The sequence below is a fragment of the Anser cygnoides genome, chromosome 11 (genome assembly GCF_040182565.1).
Source record: "Anser cygnoides isolate HZ-2024a breed goose chromosome 11, Taihu_goose_T2T_genome, whole genome shotgun sequence".
NCBI lineage: Eukaryota > Metazoa > Chordata > Aves > Anseriformes > Anatidae > Anser > Anser cygnoides.
The window spans coordinates 6,245,341-6,258,255 of record NC_089883.1 but is presented as its reverse complement, the minus strand read 5'-3'; the positions used below and the strand labels follow the sequence as shown (position 1 = coordinate 6,258,255).

Sequence of the window (12,915 nt, the reverse complement as noted above, 5' to 3'; positions counted from 1 at the left end):
CCTTTCCTCTCGGTTATTGAAGTCGTGCCGTTTCTATTCTTTTGCTTTTAATACACCTTTCTCATGCAACATTCATTATTCTGGCTTTCATACCTAAATCCCGTTCCCTGAAGAGGTGGGAAATCTCATTTCCGGGAATTTGTGCCTGTCTTGGTAAATTCTTAAGATCTCACCAAGATTAAGGGTGACTTTCTGCCCCCACCTCCTCCCTGTCAGTAAACCCAACACTCAGGCACACGAGGTGCTCACACAGAGCCCTTCGGCATAAACTGGGCCACAGGCGTTCAGCCTCAGCCTTGTGGGACCTGCACTGACCTTCACCGGGGATGTTGTTTTCATCCTTCCCCTTGGTGGCTTCAGCACTCTGCCTTGCTGTCCTGAGCAAGTTTCTGCTGATTTTACATCAGCTGGGGGGAAGCTGAACTGGATTCAGAGTTGCTTATTAAAAACTGCCTCCGTTATGCTCCGTTTTTGCTCCCCAGGCCCTGCCACCAGAAGCCCACCCCCAGCTGAGCCTGCCCCATCTCCATGCTGCCAGGCCCCACCTCGTAGCTGGTTCCCCGTGCTTGGCAGCACACCTTGTTCCGAGAGGTGTTTCGGTTCCTGATGGGTGAGCGATTTGAGTCAGAGTTTGGTTTGGATAAGCTCCCATAAATTGTAACGCTTGACTGTAGGTTATCCAAACTATACGGGCCTCTCGAGACTCTAAATTGGCCTGGAAGATCCAGGCTTCTTTCTCAGATTTTGGCACTTCCTGATCCCAGAGAAGCTGCAAATAGCATGGCAATAGGCTCTTGCACGAGAGGTCAGCATTTCTGCTTCTTGTTTCAGCTGGAGCCTGCAAAATGCGTGAGCAAGCAAAAAAGCTCATTAGACCCAGCTATTCAGCCAGGAGGGAGCACGAGAGGGCTGTGAGGAGCTCTCTGGATGCTTGTGCCTGTGACATGTATTGCCACGGCCTGTAGGCTAACATTGGATAGAGAGGGGACTGGAGAGGATGTCTTTTGGCACACAAACTGCTTTGGCACTTGTCGAGGGGTAAGTCTAGGTGGAGCAGTGATGCTGCACCACAAAATATGGCCAAAGGAGCTGGCTTTGTTCAAAAACAAACACAAAAACAACAAACCAAATCAGATGAAGCTGTGAATGTAGGATTGAACCAGATTTTTGCTTGCAAGCCAACCCCTCGTAACCATGTGTGTACGAACAGCCGTAGTATCACAGCTAACGCAATATCCTGTCTGCAGCAAAAGTTTGTGGGGGGAGCAGAGGGAGAGAAGGAGAGCTGGACGTGAGCTGTCCCTTGGCAGAGCCTCCTGGGCTACAGCACGCAGTAGTTCAGTGACTTCCAAGCCAAAAATCATGTCCAGATCATTGTATTTAATAGGCACCGATGAACCTATTCTTCCAGAATTTGTCTAGATCTTTTCTAAACATATTAACACTGGTGATTCATAATTACTAAGGCAGGAAGACTGATGTAGAGAGAGAGGGAGAGAAGTTGTCTCTTTTACAAATCTGTAGAGATTTGTCTGTTAATAGAAAAATAACACGGTCAAAGACTTGGGTATGTTCTTCTGCAGTGTAAACCACTCACTCCTATAACTGCAGTTGTGGATGGATTCCCTGCAGAGTATGGCGATGGGATAGAGCTTATACCTGCACTGCCAAGTCTGGGAGACAAAGCAAGCAGGCGTCTGACCTGATGATGTCATTTATTTTCACCCACCTTTAAATGTGTTTTTCTTATCTCAGCCCAAAAGCACTGGATAAATACAATCGTTTTGCTAAAGAGAGATGTTAAATGGGAGGGGAAAAAGAAAAAAAACACACACAGAGTCCAACATTCGCGTTGCGTTATAGCACGTTCTTGAGAGCAATTCACAGTGTTCTGGTGTTTTTACTTTAAATACTGCAACGCTCCTTCTCTCCAGCTACGGTCTGGTGTGCAGCCCTTCCTGCCCACATGGTATTACGCTTCTTGTGGACGTCATAAAAATATTGCTAAATCACAGCTGTCTTGCCAAACAACTGGCTCTTCTTTGCGCCAAATTTGTTCAGCCTCTGAAAAGCTACAGGACTTTTGCTGGGCCCAGTTCAAACTTAAATGATGTTCTCAGTTACAAACACAAAATAAAACGCAGGTCACTAACAAAGCAGTTAGGTTTTGATTAACTCTGTGAAAGAGTAAATAGGATTCTTCCTTTTTACTTCTGATTTTTTTTTTTTCATTCTTTAAGGGGAAAATGAAAAGAGACAGAGTGAGAGCCCTAAGTGGACGCAACTAGAACAAAGCCCTGTTTATGATTAGTATGGCTGAAAATATCCATGTTAGGCCAGGTGCAGATGGCTAATTCCCCCAGACTACAAGCCAATTTAAACCATAATTCCTGAGATAGACCACTTTTCCCAACATTAATGGGAACCAGCTGCCTCCTATTAATAATATGGATGATTACAAGAAAAAAAAAAAGGTGGGGGAGGGAGTAGTGAAGTTAGGGAAGATATTATTTTCCAGACTGTTGGCTGTGTCCTGCTGAGGACAATATGGAAAGCTATGGAATATGAGTCTTGAAAAACCTGTCAAGTTAAATATGCACACTGTTCGCTCAGAAGGAGGATCGAGTTATCTGTGTATTTCTGTGTTTCAGTGACAGGGTTATTTAAGGGATAGCAATTGTATTTATTCAGTTATTTGCTGGCTCTTTGCTTTTGCCTTCCTTTGCTGACATTGGATGGTTTTGATTAGCATCCTAGGAGGGGAGCCCATTGCCTTTTGTCCGTTGAGCCTGGCCATTCCCACTGAAGCCTGATTTCATGTGAGATTGTGGAGTACATCAAAGCAGAAGGATAACAAACGAAATGAATTGTTCTCCTGAGAGCCTGGCTTGCTGGTTCAAAAAATTTGTTCGGCCTTCCACTATCAGCATACCAGTGTGAGATGAAATGTGAAGACGTGGAAATTCACGACATGTAACAACAATGTGTCTTGGGAGTGTTTTTTTTTTTTTCTTTTTTTTTTTTTCCTTCCTATGTTCTTTATGATTGTTTTCTTCTTGTAGTTTTGGGGAATCTGAGTGGAATTTATTTTTAAGAATGAATTCCACAAAATACAAAATATTTATTTTACTTGTTTGGAAGGAGGGAGGAAAAGGCCCATGGTATCAGTCCTTTAGGCTATATTCCTTCTTCTTTATGTAGACATGATTCCTAACACATGTATCATTTCTTGGAGATCAATAAATAAAAGAGTTGAGCTACAAACAAATGCCTTTCTTGCCCCTGCAGGAGATGGGTAGGAGCCAGTGTCCTTTTCCTGGTTATTGTGTTAGGATTTTGTGGGATTCTTGGAGATATTCATCTAGTATAGACTGCATTTTCTCTTAATCTCTTCCTTAATGGTTTATGGAGTTGGGGAAGAAAATCCAGCTCTTGGCCTCATCATTCATGATGGAGGGTTTGCAGGGGCATTCCCATGAACCTGAAGAGATGCACGGATGGAGCGGGCTGGGACTCCCCTATTCCTGCCCTGAGCATACAAAGGGCCACGGTGTCTCCTCAGCCCATGTAGACCTTGCACACACCTCCTCCATGTGGAGGACCAGCAAGGGGACCCTCGCAGCCCCTCAGGGAAGGTAGGGGAGAAACACTGACTAGGACTTTGATTCTTTTACACCCTAATTGCTTGGCATTTATAATGGGGAGACAGGAACCAGGGTCCTTGGGAGAGATGGCCAAGTGTGGTCCAATGTGGCTGGCCTCAACTGGACTGGCTTTTGTCCCTTGCTAGGCCACAGGAAGAGCCAATTTCTGAATCAGGAGCAAAATATTTTCTAGAAGTTATTACATGGCAGCTCTGAGGAAAAAATTCTTTGACCTTCTAGTCAAATCATGAAATTAAGATTACTCCAGCAATGTATCCCAGTGGCAACACTTCATCTTCATTCACGCTCCTCGGCAGCCCAGCCTTTACACGGGTCGCCAGAACATCTCTCCGAGGTATTGACTGTAAAGAGGGAAACCTCCACTGTCCATATCCAAACTTCAGAGTAGTGTTTAAAGCAGGCATAGTAGAGGTAATGGGAAAGATATTATTGATTTTATGTATGTAAATAGAGCATAGTCAACTTGACAATGCCTCTTTAAATAATTGAAAAATCTGCCTCAGCTGACAGTAGCTCACAAGATAACGAGGCTGGTTGTGGAAGAACATGAGTAATTAGAGAGTGGGGATTCTTGCCACATGGAATTGACCCTTGGGGGCTTGAAGAAAGCAGGATTTGTGGCTGCTCTGAAATGCCAGTGGTCTGGTCCAGCATTCCTCTTGTCAATACGAACCTTGTGTTTTTATTGGAAACACGTGTCAAAACAAAACAGCGTTTGAGGCTGCTGCTGAGAGAAGGTGGGCAAGTCCACAGACAGCCAACCTGTTTTTTCTGCTTGTTTCCAAACATACCCTGCCACACTGCCCGTCACATTCAAATGGAGGGAAAGATGGTAAGCACCTTCACCATAAATAATTTGTTGTTATATGGATACTTACAGATAGAAAAATATCTTACGCTACTGATTCTGCTGCTATTCCTTCCTTCATGATGCAATTCCCACTCTGAGAGTCAGAGGAATCAGGGTGACTGTGACATTCTGCTATACCCTGATGAGGCCCAAATTGACAGTTTATATTAGCATTGCCCCCTGAAGAAAAGCTATTGCAGCAAGCCAGTTTGGGGCTTTTCTGGAGTGCTTGGAGAAGACCTGCCAGTCATATGCAATACTTCGCTCCCTGTGGGCTGCCAAAACACTTTGAAAACATTTTAAGTTATGAGTCTTGGAACTATTACCTGCATCACAGAAAAGCCAAAGTAAGGAGGTGAGAGTCCTGATATATGATGATTAAAGAAATAAGTAATTAGGTTTATTATTTTTCTTTTTCCTGATTTAAAATTATTTTGTTGGGCTGATGTTAAAAATCTGCCTCTTTCTTGCTCTCTTCCCTCTCCCAACTCCTAACATGGTTTTACTTCGTGGGTGAATGAAATGATTTGGGGAGGTAAAGAACCCAATTTGTAACGTGCTTTAGGAGCTTTCAGAATGAAAACCAGGGATTGATGCAGTGTGTTTAGTTATGAGGATCTCAATATTTCTTTCCCTTGATCTACCTGTCCTGCTGTGTTGTCAGATCTTCACAGTCCAGATTTAAGGCAATAATGGTGAAATCTGGAACATGTGAGTGCTGTTTAGGCCCAAAACCATCATATTTCTGGACTGAATCTAAACCTAATTGAAAAGGCAAGTGGATATCTCTAGGAAAATAAAACATGGCTGTCATAGGCTTTACCAAGTTCAGTGTAACACAGAAGAATGTGCTCTGGCATCTATGTTTGGTTTCTGTTTAAAATATAAAATTAAAGACATATTTTCTTCTGATGTAGGTTTTAAGTATGATATGCAAACCAAAAATAGAACTTGCCAGGACTCCAAGGTCTGGCCTTTGTGATGCCAGGAAATAAGTCTCCTCTCACCTTAATATCATCGCTGCAACTATTTGTGCTTGCCTGCTTACATACCTTATGGGCCGTTTGTACAGTCGTCACCATTCCTCACTGCACCTGTGATCCCTTCTTATGTATTTCCTATTGTGCTTGAAGAGCTCAGGAAGTCAAAACTATTTCCATAGCAGCTCCAAAGGATTAAAGCCAAGTTTTGGATTGGAGCGGGCTGAGAGGCTTTCCTTTGAGCCCCCCTTCTGCTGCCACAAGCACAAGTAGCTTAGAGGTGTTCTGTTTGGAAGGCCAAAATGTCCCCAAACTTTCAGGATAAATAAAAACAAACAAACAACAACAACAACAAAAATATATTTCCACCTTCTTTTTAATCACCTGTTATTTCAGATGTATTTCTCTCAGTACATATCCATTTCCGGTTTCCAGTTTAGAAATTGCAAACAATTATTTTTTTAGTCAATTATTTTTTTTAGTCAATACTTCTTTTTGTTAGTTTGAACCACCACGTGACTGGAATAGAAAATAAATTAATTAATTTCACAAGATTACTTATTTATTCCTCAAGAGAGGTGTCAAAACCAGATGCCCAGTCTAGAAATCCACTTGTTGTGATCTTTGGCTGATCCCTTTGGCTTTGTTTGTCTGATGCATTTTAGTGCCCTCCTTGCTGACAGAGCAAAGACACTGCTACGAACCAGGCTTATTCAGGTAAAGGGTACTGAGGTGGAAAAAAAAAAACACAAGATAAAAAGATAAAGCAAAAAATCTGGAGGTCCTAAAATTAGAGAAAAAGGATCTGATAGCAGGCAGAGAGCTCTGGATGGCTCCTTCTGAAGGCCTCATCCGTGAGCTAGGAATTGGCACAGGCAGTCCTTGGCTTACAGGGAATTATAAGCACACCCTTCTCGCAGCGGTGGCACAATTGTTTTGAAACTAGGCAGATCTTCTGTGTTTACTATTTGGCAGGTTCTGTGTTTTTGGCTGGCAGCCACGCTGAAATGTGTTTAGTTTTAATTGACAGCCATGGTCAACACTGCAGATCCCAGGTAGGTACTGCTAATCCTGACAAGGCAGGGCAGAAACAGCAGGCTTGCTTTCCAGCTAGCCAGAGACTCTTTGTTTTTGGGAAAGCAATGGCACTTTGCTTCTAGCTAACTCACCCTTAGGAACCCAGCGTCCACTTTCGTGCCCTGCCCCGCTGCCTATTTGTAAGCAGCCCATGGCCACGTGCTGTCAGCTGTTGCAAGAAAATATTTTTATCAACTCTTATGCAAGGGGTAATCAGTGCTAGTAGCCTTGCATGAGAGAGCTTGTTGGAGCACAGACGCACAGAGTTGTGTTGTTGTTTTATTTATTTATTTGAGGCTTGAAAGGAAGAACAGCTACACACAGACCTGTAGTTTAAAATATGAGCCATTTCAAAAGTGCATATGGTCAGATTTATTTGAGCCACAGTTTGTGATGGTTTAGATTTTACCTCCTAGTCCTTGTGAGAGAGTTTCAGCCTTGCTGTCGAGAGAGAAAGAGGGTAACAGAACATTTGCAAAAGTAAAAAGAGAAGAATAGCATATGCACAGACTTATGATGGCTTTGGTCATGACATCTAAGCAGAGAGAGCAATGGTTTCTGTGAACCACAAAAATGTTAGTTCCAGCTGGCATAAAATTCCACGGAGTAATGCTTGTGACTATCTCTCAGTCCATCTGTCTCTCTGTCTATCAGTTGTGCCTGTGTGCTTTATTATTAGTGATGCATTCCTTCTCATGTTATTGTCTTCCTTATAAGATAATTTCTCAAGGGATTCTTTAACTTTCCCCTGAAGTGTCTTACATTTAAAGTGGCTGCATAGCAGAGCTCTGTGGTAAAGGAACTGGTATTGATGGAGAAAAGATTGCGCCCAGCTATCACGACAACGTGCCTTCTATGAGCATTTAGGTCTCATCCTTATTAAGAGTTTGTGCCTCTGACAAAGAACAGGAGACAACATTGAATTAGATACTACCAAAAGAAGATACTGAAGGAAGAGATTTACTGTGCTAGAATGATGAGAGAAGGAAATTTGGTGTGTCACCTGGGACTAAATGGGACAACTGTTCTATCTCTGTGCTGTGGATTTCCACCATGAGAAAGTAACTCAGATCCTGACACAGAGTCAGTGACAACCTCAGAATAGGACTTCACTGAGCCACGGTGCTCCCCAGCCCCCAGGTGCAATTACTGGTAATACCTCTGCAGAGAGGCATCTTTGGGACAGCACAGCATTTATGGGTTTGGATTGTTTCTGAGAGCTGTGTTTTTGAATCTGGGAAAAGTTGAATAATATCCCCCAGTTGCTCATTTTTAATGGGGCTGTGAGATCAAGGTGAGGACCTGGTTGCTCCAAGCTTAACAAAAAGGGATTTCCAAGAGTGGAGTAGCCCTATTTTCTCCTTCAACAGGTCTTTAAATTGTGCAGTACTCGTTCATCAGCTTCAGACTTTGATTTGGCACTGCTGTGTCGTGCAGATGTAGCAATCACATTCACAAGCCTGGAACTAATTAAAAATGGAATATTTTAGATCAGTCATGGTGAGTGTGGCCAGATTTACAGGGAGAATACAAGGGCGCTTAAGGAGCAGAGTGATCTAGCTTTTTAAAAATGTTCTTCCTTCAATATTGGTACATTACCTACAGGCCAATTGGGTTGGTCCTTCTCAGCACTATCTTTTATGCACCCTCAGGCTGGTTGAAGTGGAGCTTTAAGGGGACACAGGCGTTTCATGGTTTGCTGCATTCCAGATGCATGGAGAATCATCTTGAAAAATCTGCCTGGCAGGACATCACTCTTTTTTTTCTTCTTTTTTTCCCCCTCATTTTTAAAGAGGGCATGGTTGCCAAGCTTATCCATCACTTTAATAAGAGACAATGAGTTAAAGGCAGTGGGAAAAGATAAATCAGGAGATCAGGACAAAAACAGGTGAGGAGATAGATATGGCTTCATCTAATCCCATTTGTCTGATACCCACACAGCCTGTAGCAGGCTCATTGTAGGTAACGCCATTATATAAAACTTGGAGACCCAAGTGCTTTCAATGAGCCTCTCCAATCCTATGAGTTCTGTCTGTGAATGCCTGAGGGGGAGGGCTCACCTGCAGACAGCATCGTAGGGTTTTTGGGGAGGAAAAACTACCCGTGGAGCAATTACATGCTGGGTCACCATAATTTTCTCCTCGCTCAGCTTACCACTTCCTAGGCTTTGCTGCTCCTGGCTGCCAGCTCTGCACCTGCTCCTTGCTGAGTCAAGCTGGGAAACAAAGAAAAAACATTTCTTTCTCCAGCAGAGTAGTCAGGCTCATTAGGGATGAGTGCTTTTTCCCATTGCACTGCCAACCGGTGTGCCATGACACCAGTCGTACACCAATTACACCGCTCATCACGGGCCGATGGCAGCATCGAGTTCCTGTCACCACTGCTTTGTGCCACCTGGTCGCCTCCCGAGCAGCACCCGGCTGCGAGTTCCTGGGGTCGGGATCTCTTCGGCATGTGCAGGCTCTCCGATGGGCTGTTGGATTAGCTCCTGCTTGGGAGACTGCCTCAGGTCAAACAAAGTAATGGCAATACTGAGGCTGAGCTCTAGGTGTTCCTGCTATGTATGGGGAACACAAAAAGCTTACCTAGAGGCTGCCATGCAGCTCTGACAGTCTTTGTATGATGCCCGGGTGGCAAAGCCACTTGCTGGTTGTTTGTATACAGGAAAGTGATTTTTCAGTCTTGGTTTCCTACAAGGTGGCACTAAAGGACATGATTTGACGTTGGGACTCAGTAGGTCAGGTCTATGGTTGGACTTTTGATGGTCTTGAAGGTCTTTTCCAGCCTAGATGATTCTACGAGTCTGAAGTTGATAAACAGAAAATTTAGTATCACATAGTTATTTTTATTTATTTTTTTCTCTTTAATACCAAAAGCCCTTTAAAAAAACAATTTGTAGGTGAACTGGTAATGTGCTGACTGCAGGTAGAGGCATGGTGGAGGGGGTGTGTGTGTCTTTGCTCATTTGCACCCAGCTTTTAACCCCGAGGAACACTGTCACCAAAAGGCCCCGTGTGGTTCTGCTGAGGGTTTCCAGCCAATTCCCTCAGTCAATCACCCTATCCTAAAGAAGAACAATAACAAGTCACCTTTTCTTAAACACAGAGAGGCATGACTTACAGTCTCTGCAAGAGATTCTTTGCTAGCATGGCTTGTATTACCATTAAAATGATTTAACTAGAACCTCCGCTCGGCAGCATTGTAGGTGACATGTTCCCTAGCTGCGGTGTATCCAAACAGATTGTTGCGAGGCCTTGAATAAACATTTTCTAAGTCTAGCTCTGAAGCAATTTACATCAAGCAGCATTTATTTCATGGGTGCTAACTAGTTCTTGTGTATTACTGACAGAGCAGGCAATGTTTTCTATCAAATCTGATGGGTGTAAACAGAATGCCTATTAATAATGTGGCACGGAGCTGACTAAATGCAATATTTATGGCTCATGCATATGAAAGTCTCATAGACAGTTTGCTTATAAGGAGCAAATGAATCCTGCAGTTAATGCTTGAATTTAATAAGAGAACAAGTATAATTCTAAACATTTCTCTACAGGCATACCTATCCACACGCCTTCATTCCTCTTGTAATGTGAAGAATTGATGCTTTTGTCAGAATAGGCTGAAGGCAAGGCTCACCAGAGTAGGTCCATCCATCGATTTCAAGAGGTTTAGTGCCAGGGTCAATACGATGTAGGAAGGAATTAGACTAAATCACTCAAAACTGAGCAAAAGGAGCAAATTCCTAGGTTCCCTAGTTCTTTTTTTTTTCTTTTTTTTTTCTTTTTTTTCTTTTTTCTTTTTTTTTCTTTTTTTTTCTTTTTTTTTTTTCTTTTTTCTTTGTGCATGTCACTGCATTAAAATCCTGAGTTCATCCGTTAATTTCAGTGCTAAGTTTAAACTGCCCTGAAAGGGAGCAGGACCAGGTCTTGGCCTGCGGTGTGCTAAGCACCTTCAGGCTGGACCCGATCCAAATCCCGGGTCTGCAGAATGGAGATGGAAATTTCATGGAGCTTCAGTTCGAATATTCTTGCTAATTTGTATGAAAGCAAAAGGAGCAGAGTTCTAAAAACAGCTTCTAACTCTCATTTCTACTGGCACGGCTGCTATCGATCGTGTCCAGAAAGAGGGATGGAAAGACACGACAGAACTGGCAACAGTCCTGAGCCATGGAGTTTGGATCTTAACCCCAATCCAAACTTTGCCGAAGAACAGGAGATTTTTGTATCTGGAGGTTTGATTTAATCTTTAGTACGTGCATGGAAAATCCGTAGGGCTGGAGTGGGGCTTCTCCTCAATGGGCAAGATCTGGATGTTGGGTCTGGGTTGACCAGCTAGGTCAGAAACCTGGTGAGAGGGCGGCCTCAGCAGCATCTGCTGGGGAGTGGAGGGGTCTCCAGCCATAGGAACCAGCAAGGCAAAGGATATTCCCAGCGCTCCCAAACACGGCTCAGCTCAAATATCTCCTCTAGCTTTTTTTTCCAGAACAGTCGCTCTTTTTGGTTGTTCAGTCATCTGGAGCAGGTATAGTACTTAAAGTGATTCACAAATGCTCCCACGAATTGGCTGGAAACTTTAGTCAGCGCAAAGGTTTTGGTCAAATTGTGATTAATGAGTTTGGTTAAATTGTGATTAATGATTTTTTTTTAGTTATTATTTTTATGAGTTGCAAACCCTGTGAACTCTCCTAGCTTTTGTTTTCAACCAGATGTTGCACCTAGAAGTGAAAACAATTTTACTATTTGCTGGTTTTAGTTTGAAGTTCTTCAGTCTCTCCAGTCAAGAAACCAAATTTTTATTGTGTGGTTGAGCCAACTAGTATAATCGTTATTATTAAAATCAACTAACAAAAATATCATACTGTACAATTTGCAAAAAGACAACAGCTTGGCAAACATTTGTCCAAACTGTTTAGTAAATATGTTCCAGTAATGAGTGGTTTAGCAGGAAACAGGAGAGAAAAGACCACAAATAAAATCAATATTATTATAAATATTATTTGCCACAAGTAGTTTGAAAACCTCTGTTTTCATCCAAAACATTTGCTTTAAATTATATGCTGACATATTCTGGAAATAACTATGATAGACTATTTTTAAAGTAATAGTACACAAAGGATTTTTTTTCTTTATGTTCTTTTTCACATCGACAGTTTCTGGTTTCTGATGTGCTAAAATAGACTCGGATAAGGATTTGTGTGTGAGTACGTAGCCACTTTTATTTATTTATTTTCTGTTTTGGACTTCAGAATTGTGTGCTTTGGGAAGCAGGTGGTTTCCAGCACTTGCAGAGATCTGCATGTTAAATGAGTTATGATTTACTTTGCAGGGAAGTATTGCTACATGTATTTTCATGAAATTCCTTTCAGGCATCTTCTTGGGTTCACTTCCAAAATGTTATGAAAAAGTGATTTGCTTTCAGAAAGGAATTGCTCAGCTAAAAATAATAAATATGTTACAGCTAATGTGGAAACTAAATATGTCAGAGGTGATGTGGAAAACATCAGAGCAGACTGAGCTGAAAGGATAAATGATCCCAAGAAGGAGTCAAATGAAGCCACTGCAGAAAATCCAAATTTTACCAGAGTCAGGACAGTGTGGAAACCACAGATGAAAGATCCCTGCTTCCTGCGTAGGCTTCAGGAGAACCCAAACACTTTCTGTGGCTTAAGAGAATGAGTTAGTTTCTGCCTGGACAACGTATCCTCATGCATCCTATTTCTGGGCTGAGGATCCATATGGCAGTGGTGCCCCAAGCCCTGCAGGCCCGTCAGAAGGTGGCCAGCTGTCCCATGGATGCTTGTGCGAACTGGGAATGCCATGTTCTTGTAGTTTTGGTGGCAAACGCACAACCTTATCCAAGGTGAACGTTTTGTGAAAATGCAAACCAAGAGCTGCAATTTCATCACCACCCTGTGTAAATGGCTGACAGTCCTGGCCCCGTCAGCATACGGTATTTGTACTGCAGGAGGTCCCTCATGGCTAGGTGCACTGTCATACGTGCATGCTGTTTTCCTGGTTTTACCAACAGATATCATATTGGCTGAAGTCTGAATGACAGCTCAGATGGGTGTCATCACTGCCTTTGGGAGCATTCATCTTACTAGACCTCTCAGATCAATTCTCCAGTTTGGTTACTGAAATGAAAATTAAACATCCTACCCACCAGGAAAACTAATTTGAAGATACATTTTTAACCCCAGAGCAATCTTTTACCTGCAAACTTAATTGTATTCCTTTAAGAAGATGTAATTAAGTATCCTCATGGCAGACCATCAGTTTTTACAAAGCATCTCTACAGCAGATAGACATCATTACTAATACAATTCGTGGAGGTGCAGGCAGGA

The 12,915-nt window shown here is 42.6% G+C and overlaps 1 long non-coding RNA gene across 1 annotated transcript in view; it reads left to right on the top strand.

The window, feature by feature from the left end:
• The window catches only part of LOC106036509 (uncharacterized), a 193,490-nt gene that overhangs the window by 170,693 nt on the left and 9,882 nt on the right, over positions 1-12,915 (top strand). The window lies entirely within an intron of this gene.